The sequence below is a fragment of the Nycticebus coucang genome, chromosome 11 (genome assembly GCF_027406575.1).
Source record: "Nycticebus coucang isolate mNycCou1 chromosome 11, mNycCou1.pri, whole genome shotgun sequence".
Lineage (NCBI taxonomy): Eukaryota > Metazoa > Chordata > Mammalia > Primates > Lorisidae > Nycticebus > Nycticebus coucang.
The window spans coordinates 66,395,190-66,418,212 of NC_069790.1; the positions used below are offsets into that span (position 1 = coordinate 66,395,190).

At 38.6% G+C, this 23,023-nt stretch overlaps 1 protein-coding gene across 2 annotated transcripts in view; it reads left to right on the top strand.

Moving 5' to 3' along the window:
• Positions 1-224: 224 nt before the first annotated feature.
• Positions 225-23,023, top strand: part of SEMA3D (semaphorin 3D) — a 206,112-nt gene continuing 183,313 nt past the window's right edge. For both annotated transcript variants that reach the window (XM_053553864.1, XM_053553863.1), the window contains exon 1: positions 225-595. The gene's annotated coding sequence lies outside the window, so the exon portion shown is untranslated. The remainder of the gene's footprint in view (positions 596-23,023) is intronic.

The window sequence follows — 23,023 nt, forward strand, 5'->3', positions numbered from 1 at the left end:
TAGAGATTGCTGTGGAGATAGGGTACTCTGTCCGGAAAAAGATCCCTGGCCATGTCCAGAGCTACCCCTAAATCTGCACTGCCCACAGCCTGCGCTCAGGCAGGGAAGAACTTCTGCACGCTGAGGAGGGCTGGTATGCAGCAGAGGAAAGGGGGGCCGGGGGCTGGGGGAGGAGATCGGAAGGGAGAGGTAATCCCCAGCGTTTTCAGCATCCCCTTTTTAGAAAGACCGAGTCTCTCCCAGGACAGCTGCTGTGGTCACACCGCAAACTTAAAAGCCTCCCTTCTGCCTGGGGCGCGCCCCCCTCGCCTCCCCAAAGCTCCAGCTGGTGCCTGGCTCTCGCTCCGTCTGTCCCCGCGCGGCGCTCGGGGAGGCAGCAGCGCCCCCTGCCTCCGGGTTCGGCCTCTTCGGCCGAAGCCTCCGTGCTCTGCCAGGGCCGCCGGCGGCTCCGTGGCGGCTCAGCCAAGGCTCCGGCTCCGAGGAATTTGCGCCGGTGCCCCAGGTCGCAGCTTCACTCAACCTCAGCCGCCACCCACTTCCCCTCTCCCCGAAAAGGCATCAGGATAAGAGAGAGGGAGAGAAGAGTTCACAGAAGGTAAGTCTAGTATGGGGTCACCTGCTACTCCAGTGGGAGGGTGTGCTGGAGCTCGCGGTGTTATGAGGGGACGACCGGATTTAGGGGTGGCTGTGGTCCGAAGTGAGGATGCGGAGTGGCTGAGAGGCAAGAAACCGTCTTGAAACCGAGAAGGCGCTCGGGAGAGACCCAGAGTAGGCACTCAGGGGACAGAAGGTTTATCTGTGAGCGGAGGAGCGCGGGCCGGTCCGCGCCGCGGCGGGGCTCGGTCCCCCCTCGCCTCAGCCCCGCCGAGTCCGCCAGTCCAGAGCTCAGCCTGCCAGTCCAGAGCCTCAACCTGCCAGCAGTGCGCAAACTTTTCCTCCTGAGACGTGGCCGGGAACTGTGCGCTCTCCCGGGCTTCCCCGCCCTCCTCCCCAGCCTTCCCTGGTCAAGGCAGCGGAGAGCGCTTTTTTGAACGCGCCCTGTGGCTTCCGCCCGCTGCAGGTTCATTGCGGGAAGGGAAGCGGTGTGATGGGGACCCTGGTGCGGGGGGTGGCTTTACCAAAGGGCATTTAAGTTCTCGCTCGCTCCTTTTCCTGGTGGGCTGGGGGAAGGGAAGAGGAGAGCGTGGTGGTGGTTTGTGTTGTGGCACTTTGGGAGAGGGATGGGCGACGCCTTTTTCCTTGCAAGGGAATCGCAATGCTCAGTCTGATGAAATGTGTATCCTTGTAGATCCAGAGGGAAAAGTTGGAGTCAGGCAGCAGCGTAAAGTTGGCTGTCTGTGAAATGAGGTTAAGGCAAAAAGCTCTCTGGTTGGACGGGGAATCCCTTACAGGCTTGGCTCCTCTGCAAACGCCCGGGTTTGACTCCTGCGGCGTTTAACCCGGAGAGCGGCCCCGGGTGTGCGGTCCCAGCGTCCTCCCTGTGCGCCGGGAGTTAACGTGTAAATGGGCTGCCCTGGCAGCGCGGCGGCCGTTTCCACACTGTCTGGTTCTCCTTCCCAGACAACTTGAGCCCAGCCTCGTGGACTTAGTTGCTTTGCTTGCGTCCCAGCGTGAGGAGGAGACTTGACAGGAGGGGGCAACGCCGCGCTCAGCCGGGCGGTTTGGAATCCAGGGGCTTGGACCAGAGCCGCGCGTCCAGAGCTGGGACAGCAATGTCCCGGATTCGCGCTATGCAGACTCGCATTAAATAAGTAAAGTTTTCGCTATTTAGCATAGAGTGAAGAGTTAATAAAAGGCGGTGTCTTCACGTGGACTCTTGTTTCTCCGCAGAACTTCCTCCACCAGTTTCCCCTTAGGTTAATGCTCTGCGCACTAACTAAGCAAAAGACGAGGGGAGAAGGGCATGAAGCGTCAAGTTTAGCCAAAAAAGGGCTCTCCTGAATGTGTGCGCAGGCGTGAGTATGTGTGTGTGTGTGTGTGAGCTTGGGGGAGGATTCCCTAACAGGGAGCGGAGGGCGAGGCAGAGGTAGAAGAGATGGTATGAAACCTCCCCTGGGTCTTGCGCTGCAGCTATTGTGTAACCATGACAACCACCAGGGCAAGGGCGGTCAGAGTCTTCCCGGTTCCGCACGTGGAAAGAAAAATGTGAAGGGTGGAGAAGGGAGAAAGCCTCATGTCATCACTCCAGCGATGCCTTTGCTCCTTCTCAGAGGCCAGACAGGGAGAAGGATGAGCAGGAAGGATGGGGCTGGGAGGCATCAGTCCCAGCCGGCATTTACTGCAACCCACTCCAGTCTTGGGAGTCGCTGAGGCTCGCTCCAGCAGCTGAAGCTGGCCAGAGGGAGCCGTCGCTGACAGGCGACAAAGTAATGGCCCGGGAAGATGGGAAGGGACCTTGGCCCCTGAAATGGAAAGGCCAGGAAATACAGGAAGATGATGTGGGATGCGATAAGAACAGGGTTAAGAGGTAGCTGAGAGACAATAAAGGTGACTGATTTGGACTGCCAACATTTCAAGTGGAATTTACCCATCTATGAAATGGAAAATTAGTAAGGAAGGGAAGGGATATGTATTAAACACCCATTGTGCCCCAGGTGTTTGGTACGTGTCAGTAGTTCTACACAGGTGCCGTTATTCTAGTCTTTTACTTATTTATTTATTTATTTATTTATTGGATTAAAAAAGCAGACAGAGTTAGAAATGAGCAATGACTCATTTTGGCTTTTGTATTCTTAGCCAAGATTAATAATTCTTAAAAATCGTATTATTAGGGACAGGAGCTAGGTAGTTATCTTCATTTTAAAGATGAGAATATTGAGATGCAAAGAGGTCAACTGATGTGTCCAAACATAAAAGCTAGTAAGGGGCAGAGCGGAGACAGGAGCTATATTACCTGGATCCAAGTCTCTTCCTCAAGTTGCCTAATCCTGCTAAAAAGTGGGCTCTTTCTAATGTTGGTTCTCATGTGGTATTTGTGTCTGTTATTTTATGTGTAGATAACACCCATGAATTTAAACGGGATTCTTGGTTGAGGATGAATATGAACCACATCTAGTCTATAGGCCTAGAACCCTGTGTGTATGATGTTATAATGTATATTTATGTAGGTCTTGTTGTGCCTTGTGGGAATTATGAGTAACTTTAACAATGTAAAGAAAAAGTAAAAGAAGAATAAACTGTCAAATAGCAGGCCCATGGTTGTGTTGAAAAACTTTCCTGAGACTGATTTTTCTTCTATCTCCTTATTGTAATGACTTGAGTACCTAAAGACTAATTTCATATTTCAGCACCACTGTTTCACCTTTGTAAGAGTCTGTTGCCTATTAGGAAAAGAAAATAATTGATTCCAGTTACTTCCTGCTAAATATGAAAATTCTGAGAGGGGAGGTTAAGGAAAAATGTCGGGCAATGCAAAGTGTTCTGGAATTATCAGAAAACCGTAATCAACAGGAGCAGAAACTCAGGGGAAAAAAGTGTAGAAGTAATTTCCGTGGCTTTCCTTTTGCCTTTCACCAGAGTTGCCTTCATAGGTAAGTGTTACCTAAAGAATTCACTTTCTATTTTGCAGGGGGGGAATAAGCTCATAAAAACTGAATTTTTAATGTGTATCTTTTTTATGTGGGGGGAGGGCTGGGGTTTATTTTTGGGTGACAGAGAAATTTAGGAATATAAATAATTAAAGAGGCAATGGAAGCATATCTACTGTTTCTGACAGTTTGGCCGATCAGACCCCAGGTGTAAAAAAGAGTCATCAAGCTAAATTACTCTCATATATGTGTTTTCCCCGTAAGTAAGAAGGATGTTGCGAGGGTTGGACTTAAATTACTGCAGAAAGCTTCACGGTGTTTCCTTCTTACTCTTCACACTGTGCTCCCATTCTATTGACTGGGCGTTTGTTCAGCATCAAAAGTGTTGTGGCAGACTGGCAGGTGCTTCTGAAGATACTTTGGGGAGTTGGCAGGCATCTCTGAGACCAGTGTTTGTTTACTGCTTGAATAGAGTTACTGCAAAGTCATCACCATTTTTATTAGGTATGTGAAATATCAACTTCACAATCTCAAGGGGAAAACATTCCAATTGGTGCTACTTGAGTGACTACTATTATGTCTTCAGGTTGTTATAGTTTCATTATTTTGGAAAAACAAATGTTGACTCTAAACTTTGCTGTTCTGTCTTGAAGATTTTAATATTTTAATACATACATCCCTTGGAAAGGATCCTTATCAATTAATAAATAATTGGTTTAATAAATAAGAGTAAGCATAGGCCTGTTTTTTATTTTTTGAGATAGAGTTTCACTTTGTTGCCCTCGGCAAAGTGCTGTTGGCATCATAGTTCACAGCAACCTCAAACTCTTGGGCTCACAGCAACCTCAAACTCTTGGGCCTCAGCCTCCCAAGTAGCTGGGACTAAAGGAATCTGCCACAATGCCTGGATTTTTTTTTTTTTTAGAGACAAGAGTCTCACTCTGGCTCAGGCTGGTCTCAAACCCGTAAGCTTAGGCATTCCACCTGCCTCAGTCTCCCAGAGTGCTGGGATTACAGGTATGAGCCACCGTGCCCAGCCCCATAGGCTTGTTTTGAAAAGTTATTGTTCTTCCCATAAGCACCTGAAGCTATACAGAGTCCCAAATAAAGCAGTAAGTATTTCAACACTCAACATAATCTTTCAATGGAAAAAGAAGTATTCAGTGTTTGTGGAATAAGTATTAACAACAATAATAATAATGTTTTAGCATAGACACTACTATCAATCACATTGTTTCCCACTTCAAAACCTAGTTTAAAAGAATTTCCTTCCTCCAGGAAACCTTGGCCAAAATCCCTCTTTGTTTTTCTATCTTTGTCATATCTTTCAAACTAAGAGTCTAAATTTCAATCATTTGTTTTCCTTCTTTACTTTTTCAGTTCTGTTTTGTGATGCTTGTCTAGGTCATAAGAACTCTAAAGGAAGAACTCTTTCCTCCCTAATTCTATGTCTTCAGATTAGTCCAATGCTGAACGTATTTTGATACTATTGAAGTTTAATCAATTATTAAACAGTTTTGAATATTTTTATTGCCTATGAAAAACAGACCAAATATCATAGGGTTTATACTTTACTTTTTAGGATTTTAGCAAAAAGTTTTTTCTTATATCTGAGCTTCCCACTTTCATAAAAAAATATGAGAGATTGAGGGCTTATGATAATGCACCACACAGACGCATGCAATGACCATGTCAGACAAGGTATATGAGAACACTTAGGAGAATACTTAGCTCTTCGAAAAACTAAAGACAGAACTATCTTCTGATCCAGTAATCCCACTATTAGGTTTCTATCTAAAAGAAAGGAAATCAGCATAGCGAAGATGTATCTGGACTCCTACGTTTATTGCAGCATTCTTAACAATAGCCAAGATCTGGAATCAATCAAAATGTCCATAAAAGGGGCGGCGCCTGTGGCTCAGTGAGTAGGGCGCCGGCCCCATATGCCGAGGGTGGTGGGTTCAAACCCGGCCCCGGCCAAACTGCAACAAAAAAAAAAATAGCCGGGCGTTGTGGCGGGCGCCTGTAGTCCCAGCTGCTCGGGAGGCTGAGGCAAGAGAATCGCGTAAGCCCGAGAGTTAGAGGTTGCTGTGAGCCGTGTGACGCCACGGCACTCTACCCGAGGGCGGTACAGTGAGACTCTGTCTCTACAAAAAAAAAAAAAAAAAATGTCCATAAAAGGATGGAATAAAGATAATGTACATACACAAAAAGGAATATTATCCAGCCATAAAAAGAACAAAATCCCATCATTTGCAACAAATTGGGTGCAGCTGGAGAACATTACATTAAGTGAAACACAGAAAGACAAAAATTTTATGATCTCAATATAAGAGGAGCTAGAACTTAAAACAATTGATCTCATAAAGATAGTAGAATGATGGTTACCACAGCTAGGAAGGGTAGCGGGGAGAGGGGCTGAAAATGTTGTTAGAGAATGTATTCAAAATTGTAGTTAGAATGAACAATATCTAGTATATGATAGTCATACCAGGTGACTGTAATCAATAGCATGTTATTGTATGTATTAAAATAATGAAAACAATGAAATTGGAATGCTCCTAACACAAAGAAATGATAAATACTTAAAGTGATGGAAACTCAACTATGCTTTGATTATTATGCATTATATGTCTATGTCAAAATATCGCATGTGTCTTATAATATGTGTGTATGTATATCAATAATAAAGGTAACAATAATAAATATACAATTTCAAAAAATACCTTGTAAAAAAGCTACAAAAAGGTATTGTTTTTTATATTTTTTAGAAGGATTGAATTATGGTGTCTATATTATGTATGTTCATATTAATTCAACTTAACTTCAAATGCCTAAATGATAACTAGAAAAAATGATAAAGCAAAAGAGAAATTAACCATAACCAAGAGATAACTTAATAAATAACTGCACTACTTTTGAAATTATCTTGAAATTTAAGTGATAATGAAATATACTTATTTCTAAGGAGAATGTTGATACAATATGCAAACAGTTGGAACTATCAAATTCCAACTATATTTAATATTTATATTAAAATAAATATAGTTGTATTTACTTTCATGGAAAATAAAGTGACATAGATAAATGAAGGTGAAATTATTACTCCACTGTCATATGAGTGTCTATTGTTCCTATATTGATTAATTTTGCATATCATTGTTTTCTCTTGCTGTGGTTTAAATGTGTCTCCCCTTGTTATAGCAGTGTTGGGGGTGAGGAATAAGGACAGATGAGGGCTCTACCCTCATGAATGAATGAATGTCATTCTCACAGGACTGACTTCCTTACAGCAGGACAATTTTGGCCCTGTTTTCTCTCTCTCTTGCCTTCTCTTAGCCCTTCCAGTATGGGATGAAGCAGCCAGATGGCCATCACCAGATACTAAACCCTGGATCTTGTACTTTCCAGCCTCCAGAACTGTGAGCCAATAAATATCTGTTGATTATTGTTGGAATCTTGGGGCGCCTTGGCCAGGACTGCCTCAAGTCTCTGCTGTCTGCATTCCAGCATAGTGCTCCTCTGTTAGCACTGCCATGGCTCAAGGGGACCCAGGTGCAGCTCAACCTATAGATCTGGAAGGTATGAGCCATAAACTTTGTCAGTGTCCATAAACGTTGGCAGTGACCAATGTCTTAGGTAACAGTATTGAACCTATTGCAAGAACTGTGGAAATGTGGCTTTTTCCACCTAAATTTCAAAGGATGTGTCAGATAGCCTGGGACCCAGGCAGAAGTTGTATCAGAGGTGAAGCCATTGGAAAAGCCCTCCCTAGGGGATGGGATCTACTACCGAGCCCTGGGGCAGAGCACTCTATCCCCTCAGAGCACAGAAGTGTAGACTACCATCCTGTAGCCCCAGCCTGGGAGAGCTGCAGGCCTGAGACTTCCATCCCTGAGAATCATGTGGGCTGAGTCTAGCCATGGGGGTGGGTGTGCCTGAGGCCTTGGGGGCCCACCTCCAACTTTAGTGTGTCCAGATGAAAGGATATGGGGTCAAGGAAGATTAGGTTGGAGACTGAAGATTTGATTATGTTCATTTTTTTGGGTTTTAGACTTATTTGGGACCATTTTCCTCCTTCTTTGTTCTTATTCTTTCCTTTTGAAGGGGGACTGTCTAGCCTATGTCTGTTTCACAGTTATCATTTGGAAGCGAGTAATTTGTTCTATTCAATAGGCTCATGGCTGAAGAATTTGCCTCAGGGTGCATCTTGCCTTGTATTTTACCCATATATGATTCAGATGACACTTTGAATTTTGGACTTTTGAGTGGATGCTGGAATGAGTTGAAACTTCTGGAGCTATTGTGATAGAATGAATATATTTTGTATGTGAAAAGGACATAAGTTTCGAAGGCCAAAACAGAATTTTAAGGTTCGAATGTGTTTCCCAACAAACACATGGTGACAACTTAATCCCTGCTGTAATATTGTTGAGAGGAGGAGGCTATTAAAAGGTAATGAAGCCCTGGGGCTCTGCCCTCATGAATTAATTAATGAAGAAGTGAGTTCCTTGTAATAAGATGAGTTCAGCCCACTTTTCTCTTTCCCTCACTCTCACTTTTCCTCTATGGGTTGAGGCAGCAAGAGGCTCCTGAAAGATGCTGCCCCCTCGGTCTTGGATGCTGCAGCTCAAGAAACGTGAGCCCAAACATTTCTGTTGATCATAAATTACCTAGTCTCAGAAATTCTGTTTTAAGAGCACTGAACAGACTAAGCCACCTCTTTCATCAATCTTCTGCATATTCTAAACAGTTATTAAGGATTATGATATCACAATTGTTCTAGAAATGACCTTACCTAACTGGTACCTAAATAACCAAGTTAAATGTATGTTAATTCAAGTGTCTTATATAGGAAAAGTGAGACTAATAAAATTGGTAGATATGTTATCTAGATTTGCTTTAGTAAAGAGACAAACAGTATACATTTGATGTCGGCATGTACGAACTAGTTAAAAACAGTGTCCAATCTTTACTCATCAAAAGATCCATCCTTTTAAGTTGCTCAAGTGTTCCCATAGAAACCTTTTTTCTCCCATATATATTACTGACAGTTAGCCCCATGCCTAACCCTGGAAAAATCTCAAATTATGTCCAAATAATCTAACTTTCTTTGATTACATGTATAAAATTAGAGTTAAGCTTTTACTATTTTTTGGGTTTCATTCTTATCATAAAGACCAGATGTGTTAAATTTAGGCATTCAGGGGTTTTCGTGTTTGCTGATATTGATTTCAGATAATATTTTGCTTCTCATATCTGAGTGATTGCTGTATGGAAGAAAGAAGTGCTTTCTAAGGAAAAAACATGGTCTCTTGGAAAATGGATACAATTCCAATATAAAGGAGTTTTGAAATATCATACTTTATTTCAAAGATAGGATTTGAGGGGAGGGTGTGGTGCCTATAATTCTGGCACTCTGGAAGGCAGAGGCAGGAGGACTGCTTGAGTTCAGGAGTCCAAACCAGCCTGAGCGAGAACAAAACCCCATATCTACTGAAAATACGAGTTAGCCAGGCCTCATTGGCTCAGGTCTGTAGTCTCAACTACTTGGGAGGCTGAATCAAGAGGATTACTTCGTGGCTCAGCACCTGTTGCTCAGTGGGTAGGGTGCCAGCCACATACACCAGGGCTGACAACAAAAAAAAATAGCCAGATGTTGTGGTGGGTGCCTGTTGTCCCAGATACTTTGGAGGCTGAGGCAAGAGAATCACTTAAGCTCAAGAGTCTGAGGTTGCTGTGAGCTGTGACGCCATGACACTCTACCCAGGGCGACCTAGTGAGACTCTGTCTCAAAAAAAAAAAAAAAAAAAAAAGAGGATAGCTTGAGCCCAGGAGTTTAAGATTGCAATGAGCTGGGCGGCGCCTGTGGCTCAGTATGTAAGGCGCCGGCCCCATATAACGAGGGTGGCGGGTTCAAACCTGGCCCTGGCTGAACTGCAACCAAAAAAAAAAAAATAGCTGGGGGTTGTGGCGGGCACCTGTAGTTCCAGCTACTCGGGAGGCTTAGGCAAGAGAATCGCTTAAGCCCAGGAGTTGGAGGTTGCTGTGAGCTGTGTGACGCCACGGCACTCTACCGAGGGCCATAAAGTGAGACTCTGTTGCTACAAAAAAAAAAAAAAAAGATTGCACTGAGCTATGATGACACCACTGTACTCCACCCAGGGTGACAGAGGAAGACTCTCCCTTAAAAAACACAAAAACAAGCAGCAAAACCCTAAAGAAAGCAAATGCACAGATAGGTATTTGGAACTCTCAGAATTCTCAGTTTACTTCCCATACTAAATACTAGCTTTGTAGAAGTTCATACTCCATAGTTTGAGCTTTCTTGTTTAAATGGAGTGTACTTTTTGTAGGTTTAAAAAAATTGTAGCAATGATTTTCACTATACATACAATAAATATAATAGATCCTATAATAATAAACAAATACTATGAATTAGCTGTTCTCACAATTACTTATTTTTCAAATAATATGGAATATTTGATTTAGTAAAAATTTCCAGATCATCATTATTTTAAGCTCTCATGCCAAGAAAACTATGCATTATTAATAGTAACATGCTGTCAATCTTAAATATTTTTTAAAAAGCAAGCTTTTTTTTTGTCTTTGCTATTTTAATGATATTGAGAATATCCATTATCAGTGCCTTATGTCTTCACTTTTAGATAATGTTGAGTTTCTAAAATTCTTGCCAAAAAGACTGTAGGACTATCTGTTCTATTTTTCCTTCTTTGAATCTTAAAAATGATCTATTACATCAAGTACTTTAAAGATTATACTCCAACAAATGTTACATGTATAATATTTATATTTTGATGATTTTGAATATTAAGTTAGATCCTGGGGACCTCTACCTCCCCCCAAAACTCCTAGAAGCTGAGACTTAGATATGTTTCAGGCAATGTATTGGGGCCAGCATGTATGATTACCATCTTACTTTCTACCTCTTATTTTTTATATACAGTATATATGTATATGTGTACATATATAAGTGTATAAATACACGCACCAAATAGTCATGGGTCCATTATCAATGGGACTATGTTCTGAGAAAAGGGTCATTAGATGATTCTATCATTGTGCAATCATCATAGAGTGTAATTGCACAAACTTAGATGGTACAGCCCACTGCATACCAAGGCTATATTATACAGACTATTGTTCTAGGCTAAAAAGTTGGACATGTTACTGTACTGAATACTGTAGGCAATTATTACATAATGGTAAATATTTGTAAATCTAAACTTATCTAAATATAAAAAAAGTACAGTAAGAGTATCGTATTATAATCTTTTGAACTACCATCATATGTGCAGTTTGTAGTTCACTAGAATGTCATTATTTGGGCACGACTGTATATATGTATCTGTAAATGTCAATTTTCTCTCCTTCCCTCTGTCTCTGTTTTGTGCATATACACACACACAAACACACAAACACACACACTGTGTACACACACACATATACATATCACATCACAAATTATTCCTTCTCTTTTTTGTGTTCCAAATTGCTACATTAAAAAAATAAGTTTTACTGTCTTTCAGAAAGTTTTCTTTTCAGTTGGACCAAAAGTCTTGTCGTTTTCTGTTCTCTATCTAAGCTTTTATATATGCCAATATCTCATTCTTAATTGTTAATTACCTCATACTTATAATTATCTAATAATGACCCGACTTTCTGCTTTACAGTTAACAATAGTTTCTGCTGAATTTGTGTGTTCTTTTAAAACAGTTGCTGAATATGAAGGCATGTTGGGTTTTTTCTTTTTCCCCTCTGTTTTTAGTTTGTATGAGTCATAGCATAAAAAGCACATTTGAAGAACTTGTTTGGGAAAAGTCATGGAACCTGATCCCAGAATGTGTGACTAAGGAATTGTTTTTTTGGTAATATCCCATTGTATTTCCTGAAACAATGGAAGTGGCTGAAAACACTCAAATCAATATGATTAATATGTTTTACATTTTCATTGGACTGTTAAATCTAGGGTTTTAATTATTGTACATAAAATAAATAAAAACAAATTTTAAGCGACCTTGCCTATGATAATTTAGCTCAACAAAATAGACAAATTAAGCAATAGAATATTCTGACTGAAACTTTTAAAATGCATACATAGTTTGAGTAATAGGTATCTATGCCATTGACCTTTATCCATAGACTATCTTGTTACTGATCTTTATATTTTAACTTCTCCTTAATATATTTTCAAGTAATGATGGGTTGTGAATACTTAATCATAATAAGTACTGTTTTTAAAAAAAATTCTTTGTAAATGAAAATAATCATTTCAAATCATAGCAATTTTGAGTTCAACTTTGGGTATCATAGGACAAATGCTTTAAATAATTGTGCAATTAATTAATGTATTTATTAATTTGACACTTGACGTATTTTGCAATTCAAAATTAATCTTTGGCCACACTTCCATCTGTCTTGTTTCTTCATGTTTTATACATTTCCAATCCAGAATCTAATCAGGGAATGTTGTTTCCCAAGTGGTTTGATGAATGATAGCAGTAGCCAAACTATTCTGTCCACAAAAGTGCCAGCATGATGGAAGAGAATGAGATGAGTCATTTATAATTTTAAAATGGGAAATCAATACAAATGAAGGACTTACGGCAACTTTTGAAGTGTTCCTGCTTTTATCACCTGTGAAGTAGCTGTTAGAAAGTATCTTTGCTGGGTGCACAGATGAGCCAATAGCGTTTCCCTTTCTTTGGCTTGATTCACATCTCACAGAGCTGTGGGGGTTGTTGTCTTAGACATCGCTATGATGAGGTTTGGCAAAAAACATAGCTATGATCATTGTTGGGGTTTTAGAAAGGGCAGGTTTTTGGCAGGAATAATGTGCATAGAGAAGGAATGCTCGGCTCACACATGTGTACTCAGTAAACCTTCGAGAGCTCGGGCTGAGATATTACAGGACCTTCACCAAACACTACCCAAGGTCTCTGGATGCCGATTGTTTAGAAATCTTCTTTTTCGTATTTCACATGGGTTTTTTCATATTTCAGGAAATCGCATTTTGATTCATTTTTCAATAGTTAATCGGGTACAGTAAATAATCATTTCAAAACCTCTGAACATTCACTCAAAGGTTATTAAAAATAACAATCATGCTCAGGTCTGGTTTCTGCTGGTACGTAGCAGTCACACAATCATCATCTCCATGAAGCCAACAATCATTTGCTTGTATATGTGTAACCCTTAATTAGGTCCATGAATCAGAAATGAAGAGTTTTCTCCTTTTTTTCTATGGTTACTATTCCCGAACAGCATTAAAATGTGTGTGTTTTAAGTAGGTAGTGTATTAGGATGACCAAAGTAAAAAGTCTTGTAAGTTTCCCAATCAATAAACTGAAACAACCAGCATCAACTACATGGACCAGGCACATGAGCCTGTAATTTTGCTGTGTTCTTTCCGTGTGGGGCGCTTTCAGGCTGTGATCATTTCTCCTTTCACTTGGAATCATTTTATGTCTTTTACTGCCTCCACCCTTACCACCCCCACAGATACCCACTAAACTTTGTCTGGAAAAGTGCTTTTCATTCAAGAGACCTACCCATTGTTCATAAGATCTCTTCTGTTCCTCAATAACTATTATCCTCTCTCTCACTTCTTCCAGTAAAAAAATACCAAGTTTCTCAAGGATAAAGACCAAATGGTTGATACTTCAGTATCTTTCTACATACACCTGTCGCACAGCACCAAGTCCTGTGCACAGTAAATACACAGTTTCTAATACTTGAGTTGAAATGAATCTATTCAGAATCCAGTATTGGTTTTTCCGTTTTGTGACAAATCATTCATCACAGAGCAGGAACGTACATATCCCTTACTCACGAAGCTTACTCACACGTATATTTCACACATATTCACGTTCTTGAAGTCCTCTTATTTCTAATTCCTCTTTCTTCTTTTCTTTAATTCAAGAAGTGTTTACTGAGTGCCTGAGATGTGCTGGTTGTTAATAGGAGTCACTGAAGAAAGACAGGTGAAAAAACGTGATTGATACCTTAATGTACATAATTAGAAAAGAATTCATTATTATCATGGGTCCAATCAAAACTTCTTGTGATATTAAATACAAAGAAATAAAAGTCCTCTTCATAGTCTTGGTCTTTTCTCTGAACAGGCTATTTTCAATTATGCCACCATCTTCCTTTCATTGCATTATATTTTATCCCTTTGGAGATTATGCCCAGAGTATTATCTCCACCCCTGACTTCTCTCTTAGCTCCCAGGTATTCACCACACCACACAAACCCTGGCTCATTATCTGAGATTAATCCTGATTGCTCAATACTTTAGATATGAAGAAGGTTATTGACTTTGGTACCTGAAAGTTTTAGAGCCTCTGACTAGTATAACTTTGAATTGGGGCTTTCAAGCATATAAGTGAATGTGGTGCAGTGGTTTAGACTACTGGCCAGTAAAGCAGGCAGCGTGGGTCAGCTTTGCCAGCCCCTAGCGATGTGGACAAATTAGGTGACCTTTCTACATTTCGTTTCTCATCGTTTAATTGGAGTTCCTGAAAGTACTGACCTCATAAAATTATTGTGAGGAGCAAATTAATACAGGCAAACCGAGTGCGACTGGGCACAATATGGTAGCTGTTTGTTACCTTTGGTTGTCTTACGCAGGGTATGCATGTTGCCTGTAGACAGATTCCCACTCCATCTGCCTCTCATGCTACTGCACCTCGTCTGCCTTATTCCTTATCTGCTCAGTTCCAGTCACCTCATTCAAAAGCAGTCCTTTGGCAGCCTACTTTGAGGACATACTTGGAAAAGAGAATGGTATTATAGGATCGATTAATTATCACCACCACCTTATTTTTTTCACGGAAGTATGTTAAAGAGTAATAATTTGAGGACATGATGCAATAGACCAGGCTATAGTGATGTAAGGGAGAAGCCAGAGCAGACAGAACCCTTCATACTAATTATCACAGAAGAAACAGCCAGTCACAGAAGCAAAATAACAAGTAATAAAGGGCTTTGGCCCTCCTGTCTAAAGCCCAGCCTTAGTTCCTAGAACCGTGCTGCTCTCTGTGTAACACCGCATGTGCCCTCGCTGCACTTCTTCAGCCCCCAGTAGTTAATGCAGATGAGTTCCACACCCTCTCCCCTTCTTACTCTCTTTTTAACCCAATTCATAGGTAATTTTTAGCTTCCAGTTGGGCTTGCTCCCATTCCCATCTCCCTGTCCGCAGTTTCCTCCCTGTGTCATCACTACCTTGGTCTGTACGTCTCTAACCAGGCATAGCTCTTGGGACCTTTGGTTAAATGCTTTCACTATTCTGCTGTTTCACAGCGTTCTAGTTTAGTCTCCTTCATCTAATTCACCATCTACTCCCTCCAAGATCTGGAGATTGTCCCAGAGACATTCTCCACAACACAGTCTCATGCCCAGTGACTGGATGTCTTCTGAACCGCAGAGCTGACCTTGCCCTACACGAGCCGCCTTGCTACTGAGAGAGCCCTGGGTGCTGACTCTGCATGTTGTACTTCAGAGGACTGTGCAGAAGCCTGCCGAGCAGCTCTGATAGAATCTGGTTGCCTAAGAGAAGCCAAGCCCTCATCTCTCAAGGAGAAATTTTAGGGAGGGCCCAGAGATAAATGAGTAGTTTCTGCATCTACAGGGAAACCAATATGCAAAAACTATTTTTGTTCTATGCTGCTTCATCTGCTTGGCAGTTCTCTGGACTACAACTTAGTATTCCAGAGAAGTAGCAAGTGTGTTAATCAATGATATTTTCCAGAAGTGGACCTCAAAGGTCACTTCAGCTTCTGAGTAAGTGGAAGTGAAACTGAATAATCTTCTTGTTATTTTATGGGAAATTACTCTTTGAATTTTCTTAGTACTGTTTCAAAATAGTCTTTTGCATAATTGTCATTTTTGTTTATGGATCCTCATCAATATATTTTATATCAATAATAATTTATAAAATCATGTCTCGCAGAGATGAAATGCTTTAAAAATAGACTACAGAAGGATTATTGAAAATACTTTCTAAACAATCACACTCATGTAGAGATTTCTAAATATTCTGCAATGTTCATCTTAGGAATATGATGCAATGTTCCTTTACTCATTCATGTTCAGAGGAAAATGAAGCTTTTTTTCATATATGTGTGAAAATATATGTCCATATACATTTCTAAATATATTCTCTATGGAATGTATGTACAAATATACAAGCAAATAAAGAGGAGGAAATACTTTTAAAGATTAAATTAAGTCAATTTAAATTAAGGTGCAGTTTTGTTTTCTTTTGTATTATTTTTCTTCTCTTAAAAAATAAATTCGTTCTTATGCGTTCTGTGTTTTAATTTATCATTTTAGTGAATAAGTATTTTTAAATTATCTCTCTCCATGGAATTTTTAACAAAAGGGATGAACAATATTACTTTTCTGAGTATTTTACAGAGGGTATGTACCTTTATTTCAAATGATTACTTTTATTCAGGAGACCTATGAGTTTTGTTTTCCAGGAAGTTCTAGGTCATTAAAAAAGATTGAGCTTGATCAAGATAACAATTCTTGTTCCAGGTCTGTAGCCCAGGATTGGAGACTGGTAGGAAACGTGGGAAAATCCTAGGGCCCACATGTGGGTTCTTATTTTGGGTCCCCCATAATTCCTGGATTGTCCCTGGATGCTCCTTCTCCAGCCCGTCATAGCTACTGTCTCTGCCTCCCACTCAGTTCTCCTTGTCTATGGTTCTGCTCTTTTTCTGTCTACAGACTTTCCTCACTGATCCATTCAAATTCTTCATTTCAGTTATTATTTAAATTGGAAATATGCATAAATTGTTTGCACACACCTCTCCCTCAGTCTTGGTATTTTTCCACGTAGACCCAAGTGGGTCTATGGCAACTGATCACCCCCTTACCAGGCAGTTTAAGCTCTTATTATAATCTCTCCATGGGCTACCTTCTATTGTTTGAATACATGTGTTTCTACTACATTTTGGTGGGGGGGGTGCACTTTTTGGAGTCATAGCCACAATTATTCTATTTATTATTTGAGAAAATTCAGCCCTAGTGAATTTGTACATTGAGATTGCATTAAACAACAGTTTCACGTCCAAAACATATGTGAATTTTAAATGAGAATATACAATCTGTCCCAGTGTCTGATATCAGTGTCATTGATAAATCAATGTCAGTGTTTCCATTTCTTCTTACTACTATATCTATTATGCTAGTTCTAATACCCTGTTTCCCCGAAAATAATTATTTTAAGGTGTGCTCCCAAAGATGAGCTAGGTCTTATTTTCAGGGGACGTCTGTCTTATCTTTCCTATAAGTAGGTCTTATTTTCGGGAAAACAGGGTAGTTGCAGAGATTTGAAATTATGGTTATGGAATGTGGATTTTATTCCATAGGTGATAGGGAGCCACTGAAAGTTTTTGAACTATGAAGTAACACAATAATTAGTGTCTTAGAAATATGAATCTAGACAAATGATTTCAAGGAGACCAATTAAGAGAACATTTTCAAAGATGTGATGAGAGCCAGGCTAATACAATAGTAAGAAGAATAGAAAAGGTTACCAGAGAAATTATATGAAATAATTTATGATTAATGTATGAGACCTTTATTGCCTGAAATTTGCATATTTCATGATTTTGCCCTACTGTTTATTTCAATTATTATTACTATAATGGGAACTATGCACTGAGCCTGACACAGAGTTGTTTTATATTCCTCTCAAAATAAAGATGTGTTAACTTTCAAACTCTCTTACTGGTATTATACTTTTTGAAATGACTATATATTGTTTGCAGAATTCATAAGGGAAAAGTAGTATCTTCCCACATAATGTAAGGTCTGAGGTCATATTTGATTTTAGCAGCATATAGAATATCTTGTCATCATTTTCCTGTAAAAGGAAGATGACTTTCACATTGCTGAAATAGTTTTTAAATATAGAGGATGTAGAGATTGTAAAGACAACTTTCAGAAATACATCATAGAAGTAGAACTAGAAGATAATGATAATCTCACTAAATGTTTAGTTTGTAAAATAAAATGGTGAATACATATTTTGTTGTCATATATGTTTAATATTTAGGTTCCAGCATCACTCCTACTATTTATCCTAAATGGAGTTCCTTCCTTTTCTCTTTCTTTTCAAAAATCTCTTAGTATTCTGTCTTTCAAAAGCCAATTCAAATACGTATCATCTTCTATCTCAGGATGTCAATCTGAACACATATACTGAATTTAGTCTTCTTGTGAAAGTCACAATCACACATTCACACTGTAAAATAAATAATTTTAATTTTGAAGCATTTTATGTGGAAACTTTATCTCCACATAGCCAAACAATCAGTTTTGTAAGGTAGACTTATGTCCCATATCATGTATTCGTTTTGTTTGACACATAGTGTGTCAATGAGTACTTGTTGATTGGTAATTTCAAGTGAAAAAAATGAACTCTAACTAGAATTTTGGAAGCTGAAACTAAGATCTTGAGTCATATGTAGCATTAGCAAAATACTATTTCATTTCAGGAAATAATAAAATAGATACATGAACACTTTTTTTTTTCAATTTTAGATAGCATTGGGAAGACTTAGAATTATTATGCCTTAGTCAATTAAAGGAATCTCTTAGATGGCTAGGTTTTATTTTTTTTTAAGCATATTAAATGTAAGGATGAATATTTTAGCTAAAAAGTGAGGAAAATGTCGTGGTACTCTATTTTGCCTCCTTACTATCAGCTCATTTGGCTTTAGATTATTTTCATTGAAAATAAAGTTAAGAGCAAAAAGTACTGTCTGAAAGTAGCAGGCATCTGGTACTGTTCAAAAAACAATGTTTCTAAACTTCAATTTTATAGTCTAAATTTGTTGAATTAGTGCACATGTAATACAGGATTTTGGGACTCCTCCAGCAAGGCGTATTTTGTTAAAACTTTTTAACGGAACTGGTACCTGGAGTATTCCATTTGTTTCCTTCTTTGGTTTGTTTAATTCTAGCCTTGGAAATAATAAAAAGATAAGCCTGACAAACTGCCAGTCTAGAATATCTATTTGGAAATTCCTCCAATTAAGAAAATAATGATCATAATGAAGTAATGTATGTCTAGTTTGTCTCTTGGACTCATAGTATGTCATAATAAAAAAAAAACCCTGAGAAACTGTGCAGTGTAATTCTTAATTTTACAGAGAGGACTGAGGATGAGTGGATGTGAATTCCTTCTCTAATTACCACCTTCCATTCTTCCTTCTCTGTTTATTAATACTATGACGTTTCTATTTATCTATTTATTCATTAAATGTTCATATGTGCATGTACACATCTATGCCTATCATATAATGTGCTAATGTTATATATAATTATATTTCATATACATGGCTTCATATACTATACATAAATGATTGCATATACTATATATTATGTATAGGGTATAGTTTATATAATAGATTTAACATGCTATATGATAAATATCAGGTAGTCATAAAGTTTTGGTAAGTTATTAAATAAATGTTTTAAATTTTTATTAGAATCAAAGTATTGGAGCTAAAGAAAGAAACCCTGTTATCTTCTTTAAAGTAGCATAATTATAATAAAGAATATGAGTACACATAGACTCAAATGCTTCTGCCTGAGATTTAACACTCATCCCTTGAAATCACCTGTTTTCTAATGTGTTATCCATTTTATTTTATTTATTGATTTATTAATTATATTTTCCATGTGTTTTTGTCCTGCCCCTAAAGGGTGTCCCATATACCCTAAGGTTGTGCCCATTAAGTGGTAGCACACCCATCCCCATCCTCCTCTTCGCTCCTCACCCCCTTGTTCCCCAGCCCCGACCTTGAATAGAATCGTGTTTTTCTCTTAGGTGGAAGTGTATTAGATCATCTACTGGCTTCATATTAGTATTGAGTACGTTGGATTCTTTCTCTTCAATTCTTGTGGTACTTTACTAAGAAGAATATATTTCAACTCCATCCAGGTTAAAACTAAGATGTAAAATCTTCATCTTTCTTTAATAGCTGAATAGTATTCTATGATACATATACCACAGCTTGTTAATTCATTCCTGGGGTGGTGAACATTTAGACCGTTTCCACATTTTGTGATTATAAATTGAGCTGCTATAAACAATCTAGTGCAAATGTCTTTATGATAGAATGATTTTATTTCTTTTGGGTAGATGCCTAGTAATAGGATTGCAGGATCAAAGGGGAGGTCTAGTTGGAGTTCTTTGAGACTTCTCCATACTTCTTTCCAAAGAGGTTGTAATAGTTTTCAATCCCATCAACAGAGTAAAAGTGTTCCCCTCTCCACATCCATGCCAGCATTTGCAACTTTGGGACTTTGTGATTTGGACCATTCTCACTGGGTTAGGTGATATCTCAGGGTTGTTTTGGTTTGACTTTTTCTGATGACCAGGCATGATAAGAATTTTTTCAAATCTTGGTTAGCCATTTGTTTGTCTTCCTCAGAGGAGGTTCTGTTCTCCATTTTAATGTGAATTCTAGTAGGACAGGAACATGTTTGTCTTGATCACTATTTTATCACTATGATGCTGCTAAGTACACAGAATATCCTCAATAGGCGAGTGTTAAATGGATGATTTGGGGGTGGGGTGAGTGTTTGTGAAATGCCATTGTGGTGCTCTCACTGACTTAGGACATTCAGAAAGATTCCTCCAGAGAGCTTTATAGTACGAAGTTGATGATTTGCTTTATTTGTCTTATTTGAGTAACCTTTGACTTATTTTGCTGTTTTCTATTAATTTTACTGTAACTTCATGATTCAAGAAGTACAAATCAGGGACAGGATTGTTCTGAAGACAGCTTACACTCATGGGCTTATTTATAAAAAGAGAGTTTTGATGCTCACTGAGCTATTTTAAAATGAAAGAAAAAAGATCACATGTAAATATTGATGCAAATTTAAGAGGTAGTTTCTCTTCACTGTTGCTTGTATAACTTGTTCTGAGTTCTGTAAAAATGATGTAGCTTTCTTGGGACTAAGGTCTGACTGCATCTTCCTGTCCCCAAATATGATGAAGTAGGAGGTACACTATGTCGGCTTTGTTATAGTGGTCCCTTTGCTATAACGTTGTTTAAAATAAAAATAAGAATTGAGGTTGATTAATATAATTCTGCTAGTACACTACTATAAGAAAGGAATAAAATAGCCAGGCATTGTGGCGGGCGCCTGTAGTCCCAGCTACTCGGGAGGCTGAGGCAAGAGAATTGCCTACGCCCAGGAGTTGGAGGTTGCTGTGACCTATGATGCCAAGGCACTCTACAAAAAATTGAAAAAAAAAGAAAAGTATAAAATTTTGTAAAACCATTCAATAATAGTTCAAACTTTAGTTCAAAATTTATATCCTCTTTAAAAATACTTATGCTATTAGAATAGATTAAGAGAAACTACCTCTTAAATAGAATAAAATGAAGCTACTGGTGTTCTGTTTATAGCCCTTTGTCTGTGGGGTCCAGACTTATCTAAAAAGTTGCCACTTTCATTTATCATCATCTGGGTGTGAACAAAGAAAAAGATAACATCTTAATGCAATATCATGCTTTCTTGATGTGATCATCTTTAATAATAGAAACCAAAAGAAACATTTCCCAGCGTAGTCATCATAATTCCACCAGGAAGCAGATGTGCAGTTTTATTTTTCTTTTAATCACACATTTATTTATTGCATTATATCTTTCAGTTGTGAATATTTTCCTGTAGAGGGAAATTCCATATTTCCTGGAATAATAATTCCCCAAGTTTTAGATGAACTTTTTTTAAAGACTGGTGAGTTGATGTGAAAACACTCCCTCTTTTCATAAACATATCTGTCTTTTGATTTTATAGTATCTGTGTGCAGGTAGCCCTTTAATGCTTATAATGCTTCCTAAAGATATTTGTGTGGTGTCGTAATATACCAAGGGAATTTTAGGGGGGAAATCACAATCTTACTAAAATGTAAACAAATGAATCTCCAGTAATAGTATCAACTTCACAGAAAATTATATCATTCAAAGGCGAAAATTTATAATAATATACCCATTATCTTTCTAGTTCTCTCTTTTCTTTCCTTCAAATACCTCTATCAGAATATCTTTACCCTGAACATTTTCCATAATTTAGAGACTCTTATACTCCCTTCTTTACATGTCCACACAAGAATTTAAGATCAGGCATTTCAAGCAAAAATTTTCAGCCTATTGTAACATCTGCTCTCTTGACATAATGCTGCTTAGACTTTACAACCTTCAAGTGGGTTTCCATTCACCTGCGTCTGATGAAAACAAGCCACCCTTTCCAGTTGGTATTTCTTAAGGCAAATTTATTTTTGTTTATTTCAGATCATTGTTTTGGCTAAATTTTGACGAATTTGGCAATTCACATTCACATTTACTGCCCACAAATCATCAGTCGATGAATATGTGAATGGTTCTAAATATATGAATACTTGCATTAGCCGTAATCCATTATCTCCTTCTGTACTAATATACTATGTACTTTATATTCTTCCACTCCCTCCAACATAAAACATCCAAAATAAAACAGGGTTTTAATTTTTCTTCTATTTGTGTCATCACAACTAGTAATCTGAACTTTACACATCAGTCATCTCTAATGCGATAAGAACCGATGTGGTGAACATAGCCAACCTTGGTTTCTATCTTGATTCTGTCACAAACAAGCTTGTAACCTAGAACAACTTGTTGTAGCTCTTTTTATTTTTCTTTGAGGCAAAGTCTCACTCTGTCCCCCAGGTTGGAGTGCAGTGCTGTTACTGCTCACTGCAACTTCAAACCCTTGGGCTCAAGCATTCCTCCTGTGTCAGACTCCCTACTACTGGGATGACAGGTGTGTACCATGAGACCTGGCTAAGTTTTCTATTTTAAACAGTGACAGGGTCTTGCTCTTGCTCAAGCTGGTCTTCGTTTGAACTCCTGATTTCAAGTGATCCACCTGCTGTGGCCTACCAGATTGTTTTATCTTTTCATGCCTTAGTTTCAATATCTGTCAAATGAAGTAATAGGAGAATTTATTAAATGAATAGATCACTGTAGGGATTGAGTTAATATGTGTTCACAGCTTAGAATAATGCCTGGTCCTTAGTAATTCCTCATAAATATCAGCTACTATGATTATTTCCTTGTCTCTTTATTTCCAGTTAGTTCAGCAAGTTTTCTTAAAATTTTCCTCCTTTCCATCATGACTGCCAACACTATGATTCAAAACTTCATGATCTTCTGCCTGAACTATTTTAGTAGTCTTCTAACTCATATTCCTGTCTTCATTTTCTCATAAGCTCCAACAAAGTTAGCATCATTTATATTAAAACCTTTATTGTGGATAGAACATTTTATTTGGCAAGATTGGGGTCTTATAGATAAATGTATAATTTAATCAAGACAAAAATACACATATACGTATGTGTGTATGAACATGTACTATATATGTATGTATGTAAGGTATACAAAATATAAAGGTATATATGTAT